The following is a 7,973-nucleotide window of genomic DNA, read 5'->3' as shown; positions in this document are numbered from 1 at the left end:
CTCAAGATAACCTTATGTACAGATGATCGGGGTTCATTTTGAAACTCAGAACTTTTAGTATGATTAGTTACTGGAACTGACAACATTTTGAAGACCGCCTCCGTGGTCTGGTGATAGTGTGTCTGCGGAAGGTCGGGGGGTTCGATCCTCAGCAGCATCATACCAAAACATGTTAAAAGATGGTACTTGTTGTTACCCTGTCTGGCGCTCGGCATAAAGGGGATAAAACAAGGACTGGTTGGCTCGGAGTTAGTACTCTCTGTCTGAATGAGGTATTCATGTTAAACTGTGGCATGGTATCTCAGTGATTGAGTGAGTTTGTTGTTTAAGGCCTGCTCAGCAATATTCCAGCTATATGACAGTGGCGGTCCGTAAATAATCAAGTCTGGACCAGACAATCCAGTGATTGACATCATCAACATCAATCCACATTAACATGCATTAACCAAGTTAGTGTGCCCGACCTCTTACGACAAGCATAGTCGGTCTGTTTGTCGGTCGCCTTTTACCGCAAATATTGGTTACTGAAGACCTATTCTACCTGGGATCTTCATTGGTCAGTATCTCAGTGAGCAGCACTATAAGACTGGCATCAGTCTGGACTTGTACAAGCAGACACACATACCCATGTACAAGTACCCAAATCCAAATCATTAAAAAAAAAAATTCACCTCATCTCACCTCTGGTAGGGCTGAGACGGTACTCGGTCGGGTAGGACCTGGGTAGGACCCTACCCATATCACTACCGGTATAGTGGTTAGTCACGTTATATACTGTGTAATGACATTAACAATAAAAATGTTTACACTACAAGTATAGCTAATGTTCACATTTCTTTCTCACTATGCAGGCATTCGTTCTGACTTTTATATGTTGAAGAAAGTATAAAGGGTCCATCAACTGCAGAGTATACATGATCATATTGTTTTATAGTGTACCTAAATAGTTTTTGCCAGGCCTGCCATAAAACTTGTGGATTTCAACTTCTTTATTATTTCAATACCAATTTCAGTACAGATCCTAGTTCCTTTGAATTATCATCTGCTTGATTTATATATGGGTACTCGCATCTGTGCATTGAAACAACGAAGACGTTAATTCCAGGTCGGCACCATACGCCTTTTTGTGGGTTTCACCAAAGCTGTAACGTTTAAGACCTACATCACTTGAAGCTCCCTTGAAACTAAAGAGGATCAAGGCTCCGGCAACTACGTTGTCCAAGCAATTCATGTCTTCACATTTAATTTGAGCAGGAGGAAGGGATCGAAGCGTTATTTTCATTATTAAAATATTATTTGAACAAGTTTTGTTCTTTAAAACTTGACTTTTTGAGCACGCATTGACATGACTTCTATGTGAAAATGTCAGTCCAATTTATTCAACAAGCTGTGTGACCAGTGAAGACCCGGGATAGAATAGGTCTTCAGCAACCCATGCTTGCCGAAAAGGGATCGGGTGGTCAGGCTCGCTGACTTGGTTGATGCATGTCATCGTATCCCAATTGCGTGGATCGATGCTCATGATGTCAGTCACTTGATTGTCTGGTTCCGACTCGATTATTTACAGACCGCCGTCGTATAGCTGGAATATTGCTGAGTGTGGCGTTAAACAACAACCAGCCAACCAACAAGCTGTGTACACTGACATGACTTTGTTTGTTTGTTGTTAATGCTGCACAACAGACAATCCAGTGATTGACATCGTGAGCATCGATCCACGCAACTGTCTGTTCAAGTGATATGATTTAACTGGAACCCTTGACAACAACTCTTTCAGGCTATGACCTTGACCCTCAACATGGATGAACAATGACTTTGTCTCACACAATTCGTACGTCTATAAATGAGATATTCGTGATATATCCTAGAGATGCCTGAGCAGTTTTGGACAAATGTCAGTTGAGACAAAAAAACTAGAAACGAATGTCTAACTGTTAATGAGAGCCATTAAGCTGCCGTAAAGTACATCTTAAGTGTTCATGTCATTTAAGTGTGTTTCGTTTGAATGAATCGGTAATACAAATAGGAATAAAGTCTAAGAGATTACGTTAATTAGGAATGTTAAAAGACAACCACTTGACATCAGCATCCAATCAGTGGTCACAGCGAGGTAATGGAAACAAGGCATTTAACTTTTCTCCAGCTATTTTCCAAAGGTAATCTGTTAGAAGTTAATGGTTATCTTACTGGTCATAACATGTAATATATATTATATATTAGTCATAGCGTGGCTGACAGACGAAGCTGCATGTATGCTAATACTGATCATGTGTAACCAAGTGATCAAAACTAAATGATGATGTGTAACTCTAGCAATATGGTTATTTCTCGAAAAGCCCACTTTGCATTTTGTCAAATCTGTATGAAATATGTATTATCGGCGGAATGGCCTTTTTTACGTAACCAGTATTAGCACACATGCAGCTATCTTTGTTAATTAATAATGACGATATTTCGCGATGCTATTTCAAGTGGTGAGGACAATAGGACTGATAATGTATCAGGACTACTCAACCAACCAAACGAGGTGGGGAAATACACCCCTTTAATAAATAAAGCCATAGGGGTCTTAAAACATACAGAGGATCTAACACTCGTGTCCACTCGTGTCAAATATATAACTCAAGTTGAAAAAAAGGTTTAAAACTTCGAGGCATGTAATATATTAAATTTTTAAAATCTTAACAAGTCTTGCTATATTTGATATCAAAAGACACGAGGGTGGGATTCTGTTTATCATCAAAAATCATTCTTCCTTTTTTCTGTCTTTAATTAAGAACTAAACGACGAGTGAGAGTTGTTTATCGTACAATAAAACACTGCAGGGAGAATAAACAATGAGGGGCGCAAGATATCAACATTATGTACAGCATCCTAAGGATGTTGATAAAATGTACAAGCTTTAAAAATGTTTACCCAAATTTTAATAATGTTGACTCCCTGAATAGAATCCGACCTCGGAAATGTCGGACAAGTCCTTTTTACGTTTAAGTTCGGTATTTATCGCGTATCTGTCTTATATTCAGCAGTAATACAAGATAACTTCTTGATAAATCGCAAAGAACAATGAAGAACGAAGCGTGTTTATTTGACGATAAAACATTGTTCAATCATGACGTCATATCTGGAAATTCGAAGATGCGCTCGCAACTTGATGACGTCGTATATTGGACGAATTTATTTTTGAAAGGGAAGTGTCTAGCGAATCGTTCCCAATAGATTTAGCTGGGCAACGCAGATAAACGTAGTGGCAACCGAAAGTGGGAGAAATATGACAATCGGCATTGTGAGTAAAAGTTCAGATGATCGCCGTGAGGATTGTGATGCGGGAAATACTAAGACGAAACCTCCCTGTTTATGAAATGGACTTGTCCGACATTGCCGAAGCCAGATTCAGTTCAGGAAGTCATCATTTTTAAAATTTAGGGAAATAGTTTTAAACCTTGTACATATTATCAACATCCCTAAAGAGGCTGTACATAATGTTGATACATCACATAAGAAATAAACGATTCGTGGTTGTTGTTTATGGTACAGGGAGAATAAATCATGAGGGGCGCAGTGTTTTATTGTTCGATAAACAACTTCCACTCGTCGTTTATTTCTTAAATAACCTTGGGTGTCTTTGGTGCAAAAAGCAAAGCTACCCAACTTCAGGGGCAGGGATTAGTGATGTCATTTCATTGTGACATGTAACCGATGACGTCAAAATGGCCTTCAAAGCTTGGTGATGCTGTAGCATATATCTCCTAGGACTATTCTTAATGAGGCCTCATGAATATTCAGATATAAACCAGAACGAGGCTAACGTAGGCAAAGTCAAATTAACATAATGGCGGCAAATAAGAAAATTCTCAATGTACTTCCTGATTTCAATTTTTCGTTCGGGCATCGCTCCTACACAAAGGAACACAGCAGTAATCTTTTCTTTTCGCCGTTTCCAGCGTGTTATTGCCTATGTTAGCCTCGCTTTCGATTTGACCTCAAGGTCAAGCATACTGGCTTAGAATGGTCTATGTCTTGATCCCAACCAAGCGATATCGCCCGTGAAAGCCAGTTTTGGATGATTGAGTTATAAATTAAGATAATAGTGCCGATCGGTGATTCTGTCGATACCATGCTTTATAACCAACGAACAGAGTTCTAGTAAATGAGGAAACAGTGTGTCATAAATGAGAGGTGTTATTGTTATTCAGAACATTTTACACACAATTTAAAAAAATCACCCAAACATAATTGTCAGAATACTAAAACATCCTGACGCAATAAGTTTTAAAATTTACGTGGGTTTATTTAGGAGCATCTTCCCGAGGCAAGAGAGTTAACTGGACTTTTATAGTCAGTTAACTCACTTGCCTCGGGAAGATGATTTAGGAACAGCATTTTATCGATCCGTTTCCGATCAATAGTATCCGGATCGCATCTTGGATCACGGAATATCTTTCCAAAAGATTGGTTTCTGCCTCAAAGAAAGGTTTTGGTGAAATTGTTCCTATGTACACCAGGCTCTCCTTGTGCCGGTCATCTCGGTCAGCAGGGAGAGGAAGCCATATTGGATCTTGATAGTAACAGCCATTTAAGGCATCACAATTGAATGTGTAGGCATGGCAGAAACATTTGAACGTAGGTTTCGAGAAACAGATTCGCCCTGATTATTATGGGTTTATCAGCACCATATCCCTGCTCCTGTGTTTCACCAAAGTGGTAAAAGTCTCATTCTGGAATCTTTTGGTAGTCCTCCACATCAGGCTGAGACGCCGTGACCATGGTGATACGCCTGAACGACTGTTTTAATAGACTCTCTTCATTGCTGTATATCGCGGTGGTCACTGTCTACGAAATAAGTAGAAGCTGGTTTCAGTTATACGGAAATTCGTTTATACGGACGAATTATGAAATGACGCAAGTGTCCGTATAAACGAGGCACGACTGTACTATCAAATCCTGAAAACTGGTCCTTTCTGTCCCATTGGGAGCTTCATCCTTTTAGCATACTTCCCGTCGATGGTGTATACAAAGATAACACACATAGGATTGACAAGTGGGCAACTATCACTGTGGCAGAAAACTAATATCGCCTTTTCTGTGGCCATGACGGCATGGCAGAGAATTGGAGATCGTCGCAATTTTATCAGGTGAGCGACTTTGGAAACCATGCTCATCATTATCAGGCCACGTTTACCAAAGCCATAAAATGTCCCCCCATATATATCAAAATGAGGGTAAATCATAGCAAAAGAGAGTTTTTCATAGCCAACACTTTCTCTCTCACCGGCGGTTGTGAATTTTACTTTTTGTAAACGATACCTGCGCTTAAAATGAAAAGCAAAATACACAATCCTCTCTTTGGAGTTGACAATTATATTACCAGCTGAAAAGGTTCTGGGTTTAAACAAAGTAACAACTTTCTTAGTGTTATAATTGTAGGTCATTAGTTTTCCACCAGAATGCCGGACTGACATGACAACCAGGAATTGATAATCTGCAACAACCTGAAAACAAATCAGTTGTCCTTTCAAACCCAGTTCCTGGTGCTGGGCCATCATGGTGTATTGAAACATATGATCGTATGAATTTATGATGCGGATGTAAAATATAATCGACCTTCTCATATCAAATGCCATTCTCTGTATTTTCCCTGTCTTGAGTAGGAATCCAGTCGGGACGAAATTCGCCTTTCTTGAATTGAACACAAGAAGGGAATTTCCTTGCGTTAAAGTAAAAACCTTCCTTTTGGTGTCAGTACGTCCACGGAGTTTATCAAATATGGATGTCCCGCTGTTTTCTTTCATGTTTGAAACTGTCTTTCCAGTTTCTTGCTTGACGGGCAATGAACTGCGGGCTCCTATGTGTATTGTGATTGGCGTCAAGGTAGAACCTCCATCAAACAGCACCTGCGTACTTACGGTTAGTCCAGAGATGTCAGTAGAATCTACTCTTTCCTTCTTGGTTATGACCACTTCTTTCTTCAGAGAAATAACCTTGCCTTGGGATACCCGTTCAACCTCATCCCGTACAGCTAGAGATTTTAGTTTCTTACAAAGAATGTTCTCCAAGGACCCAGCACAAGCCATAAAGCACTGTTGTAATGTTTTGGACACAACTGACACTCGCACATGTCCATCAAGTGTCCATTTGACGGAAGATGGAAAAATCCATTCCACGTTATGACAACTGCGGACCACCCCAAAACAGCCGACTATGAGAAGCAGTAAAAATGTCATCGCAAGCTCTCCGTCACTTTCAACAGGATGTACACAAGTAACTTTTAATATCAATTGAGATGCTTTTATATATATGCGAGCCGGTTGCGTTTTAGCTGTTGATTTCAGTTGAAACAAAAAGAACGCGTGTCTGTAATGAGAGCCATTAAGCTGTGATGTACAACTTGAGTGCTTATATTTCAAGAGTGTTTCGTTTGAATGAATTGTTGAGACAAAAAGAACGCGTGTCTGTAATGGGAGCCATTAAGCTGTGATGTACAACTTGAGTGCTTATATTTCAAGAGTGTTTCGTTTGAATGAATTGGTAAATTATATATATATACAAATGAGAATAAAGTTTAAAAGATTTAGTTAATTGGGGATGTTAAAAGCCACTTAACATCGGCATCCAAATAGTTGTCATGCAAGCACAGGCGATGGAAACACTAGGCATTAAAACATCACCGTCCGTGTCTGAGTACAGTGCTGATTTTAGTGTTGGCTTGCGAAATACTTTTAGGAATACTTAGACACATGTACTTCTGAGGCTCATGATGATCATCCTCAATTATTCAGTTATATTTTGTTTTACCAATGCAAAAAAACGCCTTTGTTTAAATCAAATAATCGCTTGTCATAATGCTCAAACTTTTTGTGTCGAAAACAGGATTATAATTTCTACATAACATGGCTGTCTTCATCATGTATAGGTAGCGGAATAAGCCGAGTGGACACCTTATAAGAAATGCTCCCTGCTTGAGAGTCCCTTAATACTCGATGGTTCATTTATAGAATTATTTTATTTTTATTTAAGTTTATACATAACTTTATTTGGGGGACTATATTATAAATATATGGAATCTAAGGTCAAAGGTTCATGGGCTATGACCTTTTTCTAAACGGAAGACACTTATTTTTTGTTTGAAAACCAAGGATGTGTGTCGCTCAATACACATATAATTTATTCTAGATCTCATTTTCACGTCATTTTGTAAAATTGCAAAACTGTTTGTACGAGCATATTAAATGGATCATTACACAGATCGCAATTGTTTTAACAACAATCATTTGAAAGAACAAAACAGATAAAAGGAAAGCGAAACCTCATGAAACACTTGTTTTGACGGCAAGACTTTTAATCGTAAAACAAATCAGTCAAGATATTATATATGGCTCGTGACAAATCTACGCGAATAAGGGAGACATATTGTATGATAATGGTTTTCACTCGTTAAGTCACTCGAGCTGATAATCATTGAGTTCATTAAGAGAAGAGAGTCGATCGCTGTACGTCTTCTCGTATTTTGAATGAGATATATTCATAAAGGGAATGAGTTGGAGTGGAACTCACTCCAGTGAACTAACTTGGTCTGGGCTCGTTGGTTTTATTTGCTTGTTGTTAAATGAAATATTCCAGCTATATGACGGCGATATGTATATAATCGAGTCTGGACCAGACAACCCATCGAATCTACGCAATTGAGATACTATGACATGATTCAACCAAGTCAGCGAACATTACCACCCCATCCCGTCAGTCGCCTCTTACGACAAGCATGAGCTGTTAAGAACCAAAACTGACCCTATCTTCTCGGTGTGGCAACCATCTGATCTGTGAAACCAGAGACCATATACCATATATCGGTATATGGTCGGTATATGGCCTCTGGTGAAACCAGGGACACTATACAAAGATATATCTTGAGCTTCCATTTCAAGTTGACACGTCCGTGCACGACTGACATTAGGCTACCCCAAATGAAACGGGTT

This window comes from Haliotis cracherodii, unplaced genomic scaffold (assembly GCF_022045235.1).
Source record: "Haliotis cracherodii isolate W230 unplaced genomic scaffold, xgHalCrac1.p SCAF_4, whole genome shotgun sequence".
NCBI lineage: Eukaryota > Metazoa > Mollusca > Gastropoda > Lepetellida > Haliotidae > Haliotis > Haliotis cracherodii.
This window is presented reverse-complemented; position numbering follows the sequence as displayed.